Source organism: Prunus mume, linkage group LG2 (assembly GCF_029339155.1).
Source record: "Prunus mume cultivar Tortuosa linkage group LG2, ASM2933915v1, whole genome shotgun sequence".
Taxonomy (NCBI): domain Eukaryota; kingdom Viridiplantae; phylum Streptophyta; class Magnoliopsida; order Rosales; family Rosaceae; genus Prunus; species Prunus mume.
In genome coordinates, this window is record NC_142699.1 from 31,361,643 (window position 1) to 31,379,066 (window position 17,424).

Consider the following 17,424-nt stretch of genomic DNA (forward strand, 5'->3'; position numbering starts at 1 on the left):
GGACCAATGGTAGTGGTGGTTCGTCGGTGGCTGATATTGTAACCCCAGAATTCTTCAACAGGATCATTAACCAAGTGTTTAAGCCTAGTTTTTACGTATCCAAAATTAAAGCTAATTGGTCCAAGTACATGATTTGGGCTTTAATTGTACAAGTGTAAGTCAAATACTTATAATTTTTTTTTAATAAGAGCTATGTTTCTTATATAAAAAATAAAAAGTGAAGGGCAAAACAAAGTTTAATTGGGATTTATTGTTCGAGACACACATGTAAATAATTACATTGGTGAACTGTTTAGGTTTGTTCTAATGCTTTTTCTCTTCTTCATTTGCACGTATTGTTTAAATTTGAATTCATTTAGATATTGTGAGACAAAAGCTACTTCGTTTTGCCAAAAAGATTGTTATAATGGTAGACATTTCAAACTTGGAAGTTCTGAAATTGTTGCAAAACCAGGGAATGGTACTGAGGAAGATAAGGAAGGAACTCTTGCTTTAGCAAATGCGACAGAGAAGGCTCTGCAATTGCATGACAACCCTAATTCTACAGTGAAAGGAACAGCTAAATCTATTGCAGTATTTTTGGCCACTCGATCCTATCAAGGTCTAGATATACATTATGAAGGTTCCTTGCTAGAACCATATTTTATAGGGAGAAGTAGGAGGGCGGCAGGGTATGAAGATGAGAAGCACGGGCATGAGAAATCGTGATAAAATTAGAAAAACGTGGAAAGAGTGGTTAAAATGAAGACGCGTTGGAGGATGTGCCATTGAGGAGAAGTAGATGCGTGAAAGGCAACAGGTCTAGGCGACCGCCCGTGAGGGGACATGTAAACGAAAGAGCATACTCTTGATGTCTGCCTTGCAGCATGGAGTGCGTGTATATGAAACCGAGAATATGTAAGGGGAGAAACAAAAGGGGAGTCTATTATAGTGGCATGCCCCCTTTTGCCTCATCTATTTTTGTAGACATTTTTGGTTTTTTTTTTTTTTTTTTGGTTATGTTTTCTATTTTGGTATGAAATTTAATTAAATAATTATTGTGTGGAAACACCTTAAGACTTTGTCGTTGATGGATTACGCAACATATACGCATAAAACCACAAGAAAAATAAACACACACACCACGAAGAGAGATAAAGCAAACACACAAGAACACAAAGATTTATAGAAGTTCGGCAACCTGACTATGTCCTCTCTAATGATAGCCCTGAGAAATTTCACTAGAACAATAAGAACAACTTTTGTTTACAAGGAAAACCGCCTTAGCTTTCTATATCAAACCCTAGGTCTTAATTTCTCTCACACACCTTCGCTCAAACCCTTTGATGCCCTAGTAAACTTCCCAAGAATTATGTTGTGATTGGCGTCTTCTATTTAACCTAGCTCCAAAAGTACTATTTATAGAATATAGGACTTGGGTTACAAGTTTACTAAGAATAGGAAACCAAAACCCTACTAGATTAGGCTAAGAAACCCAAAACAAATAGGCTAACACGTCAAAACTCACCAAAACTCCAAAACACGCATGAGACTACTCACGCACTGATTGTTCGTCAAGATTAGGTGACAGGTCGCCTGGAGCAAAATTCACGACTCGAGCCTCTCTGCCAAAATCCAACCAGTCGGCTAGCCACAATGACCGGTAGCTTTCTTGTTGCTGCCAAATCCTGCAACTTCTTCTCCTCTCTTGCTGCTCCTCTTCATGCAGCACCTTGATTCCTCTTCTTCTTCCCGCATTATGGTGAGCCAAATCACAACAATAGCGACATGTAATGAGCAACTAAGGCAAGGGTGAAACTACTCCCAGGGCTATATATAACTTGTTTTATATATAGCCCAATATGTACTAATTTATTAAAGTCCAAGAAAGTCTAAGTCAATTTAGTTGGAGAGCATTAATAAACATACACATTAAAATAGGTACACTTTCAATTATGTTGTTGAACATATTTTCATTTTGATAATATGTGTTTCTTGGTTGCATTTAATATGTATTTGTTTTAAGTTTTTTTTAGGACCTTTTCTTTTGAGAGGGGCGATAATGTACTAAACTCACACACACTATACTGATACTTGGACTCGAACCCAAGATCTTGCATGGGGGAGCAATTGCTCCAAACCACTATACCAGTGAGTCATTTGCGTATTTGTTTTAATTTAAAGCTTATTGGAAATTAACATTTAGCTCTGCACTCCAGGACCTAAGTTCGATTTCCCACTCATCCAATATCGCTTATATAACAAGGAAAAAACTTATTGGAAATTAGTCAAATGAACTATGAACTAGTGTATGTTTTATTATTATTATTTTTTTATTTTTATAACAAAACAATACAAGCAACAGTCTAAACTACAAGTGGGAGAGGGGTTTCTCACACACACATTATCAAGGTGCCATAGGGGTTTCAAACATGAGACCAATGGTCTTCAAGTCAATGCCATTTTCCATTGGGCTAGACCCCATTGACGAACTAGCGTGGTTATATGATTTAGGACAAACTACAGTAAACCCCCTAACCTATAGGGTCATTTATGAGTTCATTCTCGATTTTGGGGACATTTATAGGTACATACACAACGTCGCAAAAAATTATAGATCGCCCCCTCCGTTAGCGATTCCGTCATGAAATCCGTTATGTGCCGACGTGTCAAAAGTGGTACCCTTTTTTAATGACTTGGACTTCCACGTGGACCAAAAATTAATAAAAAATTATTTTACTGTTTAAATTATTTTTAAATCATTTTAAAACACACACACACTCTCTCTCTCTCTCTCTGGTTGATCATGCGCTTTCCTCCGATTCGAGTCCAACAAGTCCATCACTCACATCACCTGGAAATAGAACGGCGATTCGTCACTCTGCTCGCTCGCGTTCCCGACGACCCTCGCAAATCACCGCCTCCAAGACGGCCGAACCGTGGTGGTCTCCGCTGCCGGAAGCGAGAACCGGTTTGGCTTCAACCTCGCCTACGATTGGACCTTGTTCGTCGGGGTTCGCAGACGGCTTGAGCTCGCCACGCCATGGACGATAACGTGGTGCCGCTCGGGTTTGGTAGTAGGCCAAGATCTTAGGGTTAGGGCTTTGCGAGGGTTGCCATGGATGAGGATGTGGTGGTGGTCCTTCTTGTCGAGAATGAATTAGGCTAATTTGCAAAAGGTGGTTGGGTCTTTGGAATGTTCTCAAGACCTCGCGATCGTCGGGCCGGAGCTAGAACAATGTTAGGATCTGCAAAATGAGTTTAAATTTGAGGAATTATCTGCGTTTTTTGTGTTCTGATAGTTGTTTGTTATTGGTGAAGGATCTGCCTTTTTGGGCAATGTTCTTTTTCAATTTTATGTTTGTTTGAACTTTATCATTTTGTTCCAAAAATTAATCTTGTTTCTGGGTTTATTAGTTTACCCAGAAACTGATAATTAATCAAGAGGAATTATCTGCAAAAATTAATCTTGTTTCAAATGTGGTAATTTGGAAATCAACTTATCACAGTACTTTACCAATATTCTTCTTTTCCAAGTTTCTTCACGATTTGTATTTCCTAATGTTGTTGTAAAATGGGTTTAAATTTGAGGAGAAGAAGGATGAGCTTTCTGGAGAAGTTGGGGTGGGTTGGGAGGGAGAAGGGGAGAGAGAGAGAGAGAGAGAGAGAGAGAGAGAGAGAGAGAGAGAGTTGGGTTTGGAGGTGGGTGACGAAAGGGGGAGAGATGAGATTTTTTTTTTCTTTTCATTTTTAATGATTTTAATATGATTTAAAAATAATTTAAACAGTAAAATAATTTTTTATTAATTTTTGGTCCACGTGGAAGTCGAAGTCATTAAAAAAAGGGGTCCCACTTTTGACACGTCGGCGTGACGGAATCGCTAACGGAGGGGGCGATCTGTAATTTTTTACGACGTTGTGTATGTACCCATAAATGTCCCCAAAATCGGGTATGAACTCGTAAATGACCCTATAGGTTGAGGGGTTTACTGTAGTTTGTCCTATGATTTAATGTATGCTTTTATTTTTAGAAAGACTATAGAATCTGTAAATACAAAAAAAATTATCATTAAATTTTAAGCTAATAACTTTAGCTAGACCACCCTTGAACTAAGATCCTGTATGATGGCTTTGTTTCTTAGTTTTTGGTTACTTTTCATCAAAGATAGTGAGAGGGGAGACAATAAATGTGTGGGAAGAAAAAACTGTATTCATATTCAGGTTAATTCATAAAACAAAAACTAAAAAGGGTAATAAATACATTAGTTTTAAGTGTTAGATTTACGACATTTTTCATTTCTGCTTGCATTATTAACTGTCATTTCTTTATCTTTTTCTCATCTACATTGTCTTCATGTCTTTAAACTAAAAGAAAAATTGCTCTGCCCCTCTGCTAATCCCAAACCGTGTGCATCCGTAGTAGTAATTGGTACGAACACAATCCAATGGATTGATATCAATCTATGCCCTGGTATAGAAGAGTGAATCCATCAATCTAACGGCTACAAAATCGTATTTGTACTAAGTCGATTTCGTACCATAATTTCTATTTTCTCTGGTTACAGCTGAACTGGCTTTTGTTTTCCTACGCCACTGACTTCTCGGCACTCGAAAAAAACGCTTAAATTACCCTTATGAACTTCTCATGAGTAGTAGAGGAGTATGCAACGTGAGATTTGAAGTGTGGAAATTATCTAAAAAATTTATAGTAAATTTGGCTTACACCCTTCAAATTCAATTTGGTACCTAAAACCCTTCACTTTTTGTTCCTATAAATAATACCCAATTTGTATAAGTAAAAACCCATGACTATGATCCAACTCAGCAAGTTACCTAATTAAGCATAAAATCTGATTTATTGTACTTTTCAGATTCCAAAAATACCCCCAACTAAGCCATTATTGCATTTTGTATATTAATGTAGGAATCACAGTATGTTGAATTTGGAAAGATCTTCCAAATTTAGGTAATCGGTTTGTTTAATAAAATGTTTATGTTATTTTATGAACTTCATCATGAGTAGTAGAGTACATTTTTAATTATGAGTATGCATAGGTACGTGAGATTTGAAGTGATTGTGGTATATTAATTACAATTAAAATATCATTTAAATTTGAAATTGAGTTTTACAAATTTTATATATATAAAAAATTGAAATCTATATTGGACAAGCAAAATTTTATTATATTTGTGGAGCTTAAACAAAGCACATGTACTACAACTTACAAGTCTACAAGAGAGGAGAAGATGGTTCGAATTCGAAGCTTCAACAGTCCAGTCAATGGATGGGGCCGTCTGAGTTGTTTGTAGTACAGTGTCCTGGACGCCATGACTTCAAGAATTATTTTATCTTTTATTTATTTAAAGAACTTGGACTTCGTGGAAATGGGGCTTTTTCTTTGGGTCAAGAAGTCAGTCAATGGAATACGTGTTCTCTCTGCCATCGATAGGGCCGCCTGTGTTTGCCTTTACTTTTGGGTGAAGAAGTCAAGTCTTTGTTCATAATATTTTTGAAATTGTTAAGGCATCTACCTGGCTAATAAAATTAATCAACACGTTGTTTTAAGAAAATATTAAGATAACAACTATTTATTTGAGTAGACAAATTGATTCAGATTCAAGTGATGATTTTTGCAGAAATCGTCTTTAAGGAATACCAAAAATATAAATTATTCAGATTATTGAATAACAATGTTGTGTGAGTCCTATATCGATATTTCGCAAATAAAGGATCCCTCAAATGAAGCTTTTGTGAGTGGGTAAAGGAATGCGAGCCTTATTAATTACCCCGACAAGATTATGGACCACCATGGAAAAACTCCTGCGCTAGTTGGTAAAGGATTACGAGCTTTATTAACTAACCCCGACAAAATTATGGAACACCATGGAAAGAATCCTGCGCTAGTAGATGTAATTTGGGAATCCAAAGAAACCAATTTGCACGCCACACATGCAAATCAAGGGCAACTCAAGTCATACACGATTTCTAATAAATTCATGTCGGAAAATGAATTTCTAGGAAGTTATGAGCATTTCAAACTCTATGTTTCTCTATAAATATCCAATAACAAATCTTAACCTTCATTCTCATTCTTCACTAGCCTTTCACCAAAATGGCTTTCTACAATACAACAAAACACCTTCTAAGCCTCACGCCCTTGTCTTTGTAGCTGGAGCACTGCTAAAAAATGTGACAGCACAAAATTGTGGCTGTGCCCCACAGCTATGTTGTAGCCAGTATGGCTACTGCGGCAGCAGCCAAGATTATTGCGGCCCGGGTTGTAAACAAGGCCCTTGTACTGGCGGTGGTGGCGGCACAGCTACCACACCAAGCCCCAATGGTGGTGGTGGTTCGTCGGTGGCTGATATTGTAACCCAAGAATTCTTCAATGGAATCATTAACCAGGCTCCTTCAGACTGTGTTGGGAAGAACTTCTACTCTCGAGATGGTTTCATTAAAGCTGTCAACTCATATTCTGACTTCGGTAGACTTGGTACGGTTGAGGAGTCTAAACGGGAAATCGCAGCTTTCTTTGCTCATGCCACTCATGAGACTGGCTGTAAGATATTCCTTTCCTCCCCTCTCATACATACAATGTGACTTGTGTTAATAGTATACATACATGCACAAATTATAACTCCCCTCTCTCATTAAAAACGTGCATATGTTACATGTTGTGAAATTATATGTTTCACAATTCAATAAGAGCACGTTGTATTATACAACTTTTAGCAACATGCGTCTAGTGTGCGTTGTCGAAATGCGTTTCAAGTCTGAAAGTTTCTATAGTTGCTAAATAGTTTCCATGTATTAAGCTCCACAATTTCCGAATGAATTTCCTCATTATCATATGCACAGATATTTATGTCAAATAGTTTATAACCTATAAAAATTCAAACCCCTATTTCTCATATAAAAATTTGATGGGTCATGTATATACTGTCACCATAAATAGAACAAACAAAAGAAAACACAGATGAACCTAACAAAATCACTTTTTCTTTTTCGTTCAGATTTTTGCTTCATAGAAGAGAAAGAGGCGACTCGTGAAACCTACTGCAAGGCAAGCACAGACTATCCATGCAACCCCGACAAACAATACTATGGGCGTGGACCATTCCAAATTACGTGGAATTACAATTATGGACCTGCTGGAAACAGCATTGGCTTGGACCTTTTAAACTCTCCAGAAACCGTGGCCTCAGACCCTGCTGTTGCATTCAAGACTGCCATTTGGTATTGGATGGGAAATGTTCGTCCTGTTTTAAGTCAAGGATTTGGAGCCACAACTCGAGCCATTAATGGTGCTAAGGAATGCGATGGTCAGCACGACCTGACCTAGTTCAAGCCCGGGCCGCCTTGTACCAGAGTTATTGCAGCCAACTTAATGTTGATCCTGGCACTAATCTCAGTTGCTAGAATGCCAAAACTTATTAATTATATATATAGAGAATGAATAACATATTTTATCTTTAATTGCCCCCTTTCATATGATTATATATATCATATATATATATATATACAGCTATTGAGGACGTTAGAATTTTCAACGATCCAAACCATCTATTTTTTGTGTCTTCATTCATAGATCATCCTTACAAAATTAAACAAATCGAAAACCGCCGACATCCAGTGCTTCAAGAAAGTACTAAAATTTTAATAACTCAATTGAATGGTCAAATGATATCGATTCAAGTGATTTTTTGTGAGATGATCTTTCAATGAGTATCTACAAAATAAATGGTTTAGATTAGTGAAATACAATCGGAGTGGGCCTAAAGGGATGCCTCAAATAAGCTTAATTGAGGATCCCACATGGAAACTCTCTCAGTATATATATATATATATATATATATATATATATGAGAGCTTCCATGAGGATCCTCAAAAACTTATTTGAGGACACCCTTGTAGGGCCCACTCGATTGTATTTCACTAATCCAAACCGTCTATTTTGTAGATACATATTCAAAGATCATCTCTACAAAAATCACTTGAATCCGATATCTTTGACCATGCAATTGAGTTATTGAAATTTTAGTATTTTCTTGAAGCACCGTGTTCATTGATTTTGTAGGACACAATTGGATGTCGAAACGGTTTCCGATTTGTCTAATTTTTTGTAAGGATGATCTATGAATGAAGACCTAAAAAATAGATGGTTTTGATCATTGGAAAAAAAATTGTATGTACTTAAAGGGCATCCCTCAAATAAAATTATTTGAGGGATCCCTCAATAGAAGGGGACTGTATATATATATATATATCAATATATCATGTTTTTTTTAAGGTTCCCGTTGATGCTAAAAATGAGGTTCAACTTAGATAGATGTGGAATGGTGGATGATATGTGAAGACGTGGGCCTTCGATGTGTATGTGCCTTTGGCAGGTTATTCTTCGGCAGGTAACATTCAACGTAAATAAAGTAAATAAGCATGCAGAAGATAAGGTATACGTGGTTCACTCGAATGATGGGCTACGTCCATGGAGAAGGACGTTCTCATTATGATAATATTTGTTTACATTTGTGTAAGGGGATTAGACCCAAAGTTAAAGAGAAGAAGGCCAAGGACTAAGGCACAAAGCCAAAAATTCAAGGCCCAAAACCCAAGACCTAAGACTCAAGACCCTTTTCTAAGTAGAGAGTGGTCTTCTTTTATAGGTGAGGGGAAGTCTCCACTTCTTATAGTCTTCCAATGTGGGACTCCTTGCCTTGCTTAGAGTTGTGACTTGTGATAAGGCTTCTTTGGCTAAGGTGATGACCTTTCATAGCATGGCACGTGGCTAATCTTGCCTAGCTAGTTGCTCGGTTAGTCACGGTATCAACAGTAGTTCCCTAAGTTCGTGAGTAAGAAGGTACTTCTTGCTTGGGGATTTGTAATTTTAAATGCACTGGCTGAGCAACACTATAGTTCATCTTTCAAGCCGTATAGTGCACTATCCCCAGTCCCGCAAGCCCCCGGGTAAGAAGGACATTTGAGATAGAGAAGTTGCAACAAAAACCCAAGTGGTTTGTAAGTCCTCAGTGTGTTATGTAAGGGTGTCTAAGGGCATGATACTACGCCGAAGGGCGAGGGTGCCAAAGGGCATTATAGTATGCCAGGGGGCAGGGGGTGCCGACCGCACAAAACTTGCATGTCGCAAGAGAATGTGTCGAAGGGACAAGGGTGTCGAATGGACAAGACATGCGTATCACAATGGAATTTTCGAAGGGAAAAGGGGGCGCCAAAGTCACTTTCATGTAGCAAGGAAAATTGCCAAAGGGTATGAAAACTTGGAAAGGTGCCAAAAGGCATAGGGTGTCAAAGGCACTTGCATGTCGCAACAAAATTGCGGAAGGGCATGGGAGTGCCTAAGGCGCAAGGCTTGTATGTCACAAAAGAAAGCGCGTAGGCATGATGGTGTCAAAAGTATAAGACTTGCATGTCACAAGAGAAAGTGCCGAAGGGCATTGGGGCGAGCAAAGCTTGTATGTAGCAAGGCTGTGTGTTTAGGCACTAGGGTGCCGAAGGCAAAAAGGGTTGCCAAATGCACAAAACTTACATGTCGCAAAGCAATATGCTTAGGCACGAGGGTGGCGAAGGTAATGGGAGTTGCCAAAGACACAAAGATTTCATGTCGCAAAGCAATGTGCTTAGGCACGGGGGTGTTGAAAGCAAAAGGGGTTGCCAAAGGCACAAAGCTTGTCGCAAGCCAATGTGCTTGGCAAAAGGGGTTGCTAAAGGCACAAAGCTTGCATGTCACAAGGCAATGTGCTTAGGCATTGGGGTGCCGAAGACAAAGGGGTTGCCGAATGCACAAAACTTGCATGTCGCAAGGCAATGTGTTTAGGCAAGGGGGTGTTGAAGGTGTAAAGTTTGCATGTCGCAAGGCAATGTGCTTAGGCACGGGGGTGTCAAAAGCAAAGGGGTTGCCGAAGGCACGAGGGTCTTCTGAATGGAAGAAATGCATAAGTGCTTTTTTTTTTTCTTACTTAGGAAATAATACTAATAGTAGGAATTTTTTTTTTTGAAGGCTCCCTTAAGGCCCATAGCAGAGCTGGTCTTTCTTCTTCTTTTTCTTTTTCTCTTTTTATTTATTTATTATTATTATTATTATTATTATTTTGGTGTGGTTGGAATAGTGGCAGACCCATATCAATTTGATGATTTTTTTGGGGTTGCCTCCTACCTTCAACACGACGCTGCCGAATGGCGTGCGACATCACACATTTGGCGTGGTCGTGCAAGGCGGGTTGCCGATCGATTTGGTGATCGCGGAGGTGACGTCAAGCTTTCCGTTTGGCAAGGGTGTTGCCAATCAATTTCGAAGGTCTGGTTCTTTTGATGTCATTGTGACTTTTGGGCTCTCTTGATGCAACAATGGCAGTCTAACTGCCAAGGGCGTTGCCGATGGTTGTAGATTGGCTAGGGGCTCTCCGCTTGATCTATTGTCATCTTACCGATCGGTGTCATTGGAACAAGGCAATGGAGGTGTTGTTCAGTTTTGCTTCGATCGGTAAGCAAGTAGATAGAGACCTGAGGAGGTCATGTGATGCTTCTGTCGGAAGGGTTGCCGATGGTAAGGGCATTTCTAGTCAATTTTTGGAGGAGATGAGAAGTGCTTATGTAAGTCTGATTGCTGAAGAGGTGCATTGGAGATGGTTAAGCTCTAGCACGTGATGCAATTCATGGAGGCATATTGAAGTTGGCAGCTGTGTATGGTGAATTGGGTGTAGCCAATAGTTGTAGATTGGTTTGGGGCTGTCTCGCATACCTTTGGTGGATGTCCTAAGATGGAAGGTCGTCACCCCTGCCATTCGGCAGGAGCATGTCGGTAAATTGGGGAAGGGTGTCGCCCATTAATTGGCCGATGGTGCCTTGAGTTGAGTTTGACAGAGTGAGAGCGGTTATGAGAATTTGTGAAGCTTCCTTATCTGGTGGTTTGGTGTGGTGAGTGTGTTTCTGCGTTTGTATGCAGAGAGAGAGAGAGAGAGAGAGAGAGATTGGCTTATGTCTCAGTCGATAAGAGGTGCCAATGGGCATGACACAGTTCTTCCCTATTCTTCCTTACTTTTGGTCCTAGTGGTGGCTTTACTGGGGATGAACCCATTCTGTTTTGGGTGTCTAGATAAATTTGGTGGTATGGTGTTCCGAACCGTAGCCCATGAAAGAGTAACAGCAAGCATGGTTCTCTGAGTTATAAGCTTTCGCTTTTCCAAGTCAAGTCTCCCTGTGAGTTTGGTTAATAAGGGTTGTCATGCAATACTGGGCAGAATTTTGGAGGTGGATATGGCTTCTGAAAACTATTGGCTGAAGCTAAATGATTAGAGATGAGCACCTGTGCCAATCGATCCATATCGCTTTCGGTTTTCTGATGAAGCACATGGTTGCTGTTTGGCTTGGCCAATTGATTCGTTTGGAGGTTGGAGTGTCGTACGGTGATCACATATTTTGGCTTCAGTTGGCGTGGTGATCTCATTGGCGTCTTGTGTGCATCGGCTTGCTGGGCTCTAATTGGTTCTTCTGCCCACATGCATATTAATTACCATATTGGCCCACCAATTGACCACATGGATTCAATTATGAAGCATATCATAAGCTTCTATTATTAATATATGTTAATATTCATATTGTTGAATAAGATTGTGCAATGAATTATTTAAATATTGCATGCTTGTATACAATATTTATATGTTAGAAGAGAAATCTTATTTTGTGGTGAGGATGCCCATCTTATCTTGTGGTGACGATGCATGTGGGCATCCTTCAAATTGGAGCAACTTTTTCCTTGGCTATGTGCAAGCCATGCATGGTGATATCCTTGGTGCATTTGAAATATTTGGCCACCCCTAAATTGAGACTCTTCAAGGTAACTGAAATGTAGGTTGCTTCAGCAAATACATATCTTTGGAATATTGGTGCCTTGAGACTCCTTGGTGGCTTCGGCATAAACATTGCTAAATGGTAAGCTAGAAGGTGATGGTTGGAAGGGTGTGTTGAAGGAAGGGAGAACGACAAAAGCTTCTTTGTATCGATTCCCACATACGGCGCCAAATTGTTGACGCCAAAAATGGGGTTCAACTTAGATAGATGTGGAATGACGGATAATATGTGAAGACATGGGCCTTGATGTGTATATGCCTTCGGCAGAGTTATTGCCTTTGGTAGTCAGTAACATTCAGCATTAATAAAGTAAATAAGCATGCAGAAGACAAGGTATACGTGGTTCACCCAAATGATGGGTTACGTCCACGGAGAAGTATATTCTCATTATGATAATATTTGTGTTTGGGCCAAAAGAAATTTAAAAGTACTAGCCCATCTTCGCAGGAAAGGCCATAAAACAGAAAAACAGGCTTCAATTACCCTAATCCATGAAAACCACATCTATTGAAAAGATAGAATTGTAAAGAAACGCCAAATTAAAATGGCAGTTACAAATTAAGCAAATCAATAAAAGAAGAAAAGTGAAATGGGCCCAGTCTACAAAACCTACCATTTCTCTTAAAAAGTCAAGGAACAATTTGGCAGACTTTTCTGAGGAAATTGTTCTCAAGGAAGCCCACGTGACTACCTAAAGACTTTGAAAAAGTCAACAATTTCAACCAGTCACAAAGGAATTTGACAGGAGATTAGTGAAGGCACTCTTACAGAAGATTTCCCATCACAGATAGAGGAGAAGATCAAAATCCTTTTCTGTATTCAAAAATTCGTGAACATCATTTCCAAGGGATAAGGTGCTATATTTTCTAAAAGGATAAGTAGAAGGCATGGATTTGGTCAAGAATCCAAAACAAGAGTATGGGTTTTACAAATATGAAAACCTCAACAAATTTATAGAGAGTCGATTAGGCAAAAGGTATTATAGTTCAGATTCCAGTAATCCTCAAGTCCACCATTCCTTCTTTCAGATGAAGAGGCTGCACTCGCCTATTCAAAAACCTTCCAAGGTTTGAAATAGATTAGATCTCTGCAAACTCGAGCGTTGGTATCGATTTATTGAAGCTATTGAAGTTGTTAATAGCTCATCCAAAGACATGCTTACCTAGTCCAACCGGATCAGAGTTTCTACCATGGAAGTCCATTCTTTGTCTTTCTAGAGTTGATTTTCCTTTTCAATTTTGTAAAAGGCATACCTTAAAAGTTTACTATCTTATCATTTATTCTGGCAAGAACTACCAGTTTTGTACTATGAAGAATTGTGAAGTCCTCACCAGTCTAAGGCAAGAAAAGAACTTACTTGAGAGATATTCCTCACTAAAATTCACAATCGCTTGTTTAGAAATCAGTAACTTGGGGCGCAAGTTATCTATTTTTAAGAAGTCTGCTAGAATTTTTATTACTGGTAGTGGCACGCTTGCACACTAAAGAAAGTTGACTTGTTGACTAGTCAATGGTTTTCAAGGTAATGAGGAACTTTACCCTTCCATCACAGGAGCAAACACAAAACGGGTGAACAATATGTTTACATTTGTGCAAGGGGATTAGACCCAAAGATAAAGGGAAGAAGGCTTAAGGACTAAGGTACAAAGCCAAGAATCCAAGGCCCAAGACCCAAGACCCAAGACTCAAGACCTTTTTCTAAGTAGAGAGTGGTCTTCTTTTATAGGTGAAAGGGAGTATCCACTTCTTATAGTCTTCCAATGTGGGACTCATTGCCTTGCTTAGAGTAGTGACTTGTGATAAGGCCTCTTTGGCTAAGGTGATGACCACTCATAGCATGTCACGTGGCTGATCTTGCCTAGCTAGTTGCTCGATTAGTCACAATATCAACTGTTCCCAAGCTAGCATGGAAGGAGAGGACTATCTACTATTGTGTACTCCACCCATTAACAAATGAAGACTAAATATTTGTATTGAATCTGTTTTTTGTCGTTCGCTAAGGAGGTGGATGAGTAGAATTATATTGGATTGCCTCAAGATTGTCTTCTATGTGAATCGAACCTAGTGCACTTAGGGGGGAAGGGGAGAGTTTTGGCCTACTTTTCTACCGTGATGCCACCCCACGTGCTGTATTGAATGTTATATATACTGTTGAAAATTGTAGGAATCTTTGTGAAGTCTGTTTAGCGAACATTTGTGATTGGTTTGATATCAATATGAGATTAGATTGTGCTGAGGACCTGTTTTCTTCAAAATTTGTTTATATATCGGCTTCTACCCTAACTTGAGAAAGAATATCTTGGATTGCTTGAGTACATTGGGCTTGTTGATTTTGGGGATAACTTAAGGCTTGAGATATTGGCTTATTGGCCACTACACTTGATTTATAGTTTGGGCTATTTGGCCTTCACTTAGATTAGTTTGGGCTCAATTTGGCCCTTCACTGTAGATTGGTGAGCTTATTGGTTCTCAACATAACTTTGTTTGGGTAGCTTTGGCCTCTATAGATTGGGAGTTCTGTAGTTGGCTTTTAGTACAAATAGGCATGCAACCACAATGCAAAGTGGTCAACTACTAGAACTCCCAATAGAGCTACCCAAACAAAATTATGTTGAGGAGCCAATAAGCTCCTACCTGAAGGGCCAAATAGCCCAAACTAAATTGAAGGGGCCAAATAGCCCAAACTATTCTAAATCAAGTGTAGTGACCAATAAGCCCTAAGATAGAAGGCCAATTAGCCTAAGCCATGCCAAATAATAAAAACTTTGTTTCCCCTACAATTCCATCAATCGCGTTGGACGTCAAGGATCGCTTTGGGCGTAAGGGCTAATTCGAGAGCCGTGTTCGATCAACTATGAGCGCATAGGCCGATTCAAATATACGTGCTGTCAATACTCAATTTAAAGTTTCAAGAAATCTAGACAAGGAAGGAAATCTAGAGAAAGTTCTAGAGGAGGAGATAGTGAAAATAAAGAGATGACATGAGAGGAAAAACTTTCCTCCCAACAGGTTAAGGCACCTAGAAGAAGGAAAAAGTTCCCTATATGTTGAAACTAAATAAATCTTGGGGTTGAGAAGAATAAAATTTTGCCGACAAAGAACTATAGCTTTTTCCTGTCTGAATAACAGACAAAGTGCCACAAGAGCACGGAGCTGCAACATCAACTAGAGCTTCATCAATCTCTCGAGTTTAAAAAGAGCATGCTGTGGAGAAACACATTTCTCATCACTTTCTATTGATCCACTTTTCGACACCAAACCTAAATTTCCTTCTCATTCTACTCAAACAGAGTTCCCAACTTTTTTCTTCGTCTCACTTTTAATTGTTTGACTCAAAAGATAGATTGGAAATGCATGCAGAGAAAGTAAATTCTTAAGGTTTCAAGGCGGTAAAACAAAGCAGTATTTGAAGAAGCCTAAGTTGGTGGCTGTGCATGTGGGCAAAACCAATGTGAAGATTGAAGATTGTTCCCTGTAACATCCCACATCAACCAACGGAGAGGGGGTGATAGTGTGCCGGTGGAACTTGGGCAATGGCGGCAACAATTATATGTACATGCAACCACAATGCGCCTCTAGTGAGTCAACTACTAGAACGATCTATGGGGAGCTACCCAAACAAAAAAGTTATGTTGAGAGCCAATAAGCTCACCAATTGACTAAGTGGGGAGTCAAATCTAATTTAAGTGAAGGGCCAAATAGCCCAAACTATTCTAAATCATAGGAGTGTAGTGGCCAATAAGCCAATATGCTAAGAGTAGAAGGCCAATAAGCCAGTAGCCTACACAAAGCCGGGCTAGATCAATCTAGATCACAGGATGGGTGATCCCCTACAAATCCAACAGGGCTGGGAATTACCTGTTTCGTGAGCTAGAAACCCTAGAAACAAATAAGGCCACATAACCACAATTTGACTCAAGAAAAATTGGGCCCAAACATGAACAAAAGTGCATATTATTTTAGCACGAACATCCACATCACTGTACTGTCTAGAATCTTGGTATTTTTCACATAGCTCTTTCTGTCTGGCCCACTTCTCATCATTTTCTGTTGATCCGGACTTTTCGGCAATTGAACCTAAATCCTCTCATTTCTCAATCGTGCTACAAAGTTCCCAACTTTCTTTCCGTCTCACTTCTAATTGTTTCAATCAAATTGAATTGCAGGCAGAGAAAGTAAATTGGTATTAAAACAAAGCATTTTCATTCATAACCTTCCCGACCTCAGATATTGAGATTTCTTACAAGAATTGCCAATATTCCTGGAGTCATATCACTATACAAATGACAGAACTTCCCAACTCAAAAGAAAGGGAATCTAGAATTATTCTAACGAGTCAAAAAAGAAATAGCTATACTACAGTCAGTCATGTGCGAGATTAGGCCATTTTACCATTCATTATTGGGACACAAATTTGATTAATGGTCACAAATTGCTCCCTTGTTCTTATTTGTTCGTATTTCCTTCGAAGTCATGATCATGTGTTGTTCCAATGTTCCTATTGTCAGTTCATATGGTATAAGCTTCTCCTCATTGTGGATTGTATTGGTACTAGTTTGCCATGCACCTTTTTCTTTGCATGGTCTGTGGATCACTCGAACGGGAACCAACTCTCTTCTGTAATCCATGGTTCTTCTTGAGGCAACAGTGTACTGTATATGGAATCCAACTTATTTATCCTTTTGAATTCGAAAGCTACTTCTGCCAAGAATGTTATTATAAGATATTCTCTTATGATAATCAATTTTGTTCATATATGACCACTAAAAGTCATGTGGAAGAAATGACTATCATTATCATTGTTTTTTAAAGTAATGTATGGTATCAAGAAAGATTAATACTGGTCCCTTCCTATACGATTAGTGTTTTGTCGCGACCTAAGTCTGGCAACTAAGCTCATGTCTTGCTGTGGAGAGCTCTTTCCCTGTCCATAACTGACGACGGTTGTAACACCCCGACTGTATATGGAAAATATTAATTTACCATTTTGGTCAATTTCTTATTCGGGAAGATTTATCTTTTTGAATTCGATTTAACGAAGCGATCAAAACTTTTCTGGCAGAACCGTAATTATTTCGAAGTAAGATTGGGGAATGTCACTCTCTCTACTCCCTCTCTCTCTCTCTCTCTCTCTTCTCTGGTTTATACCCAGTTATCCCGACCGAAAACTATTCGGTTCAAGTCGAATTTTCACGGTGAACCAGTGAGGTTTCTTCTCCATTTCCTGTGCTCTAGCTAATTATGAAGTTGGATTAGGTTTTGGCCGGTTTTCAAGTTCGCCACGTCCGCCGAGTTTTGCTCCATTCTTTGTTTAGGAGGTTGGAAGGGTCTACTTCTACTACACACCGCAATGGCGGCGTAGATCGATGAGATCCTTATCACGAAGCGGGATTGCGATCTCAATTTGAATCGCTTTATCGAATGTTCATTGCGTTATTGTTCTCGACCGCTGGACCATTAAATGTTGATCTAGTACTCCCTATAGGAATTCGCGGATCGTGAATGGAAGATTTGAATAGAAATCGCGATTGTCGATTTTCAGAATCGGACCTTTATTCCTTTTTTGGGGATTTAAGTGA

At 39.2% G+C, this 17,424-nt stretch overlaps 1 pseudogene across 1 annotated transcript; it reads left to right on the top strand.

Moving 5' to 3' along the window:
- Positions 1 to 5,989: 5,989 nt before the first annotated feature.
- On the top strand, positions 5,990 to 7,456 carry LOC103323553 (endochitinase EP3-like; annotated as a pseudogene). The gene is made up of 2 exons (XR_016124328.1): positions 5,990 to 6,539; positions 6,994 to 7,456. The product of XR_016124328.1 is annotated as an endochitinase EP3-like (transcript).
- Positions 7,457 to 17,424: the final 9,968 nt, after the last annotated feature.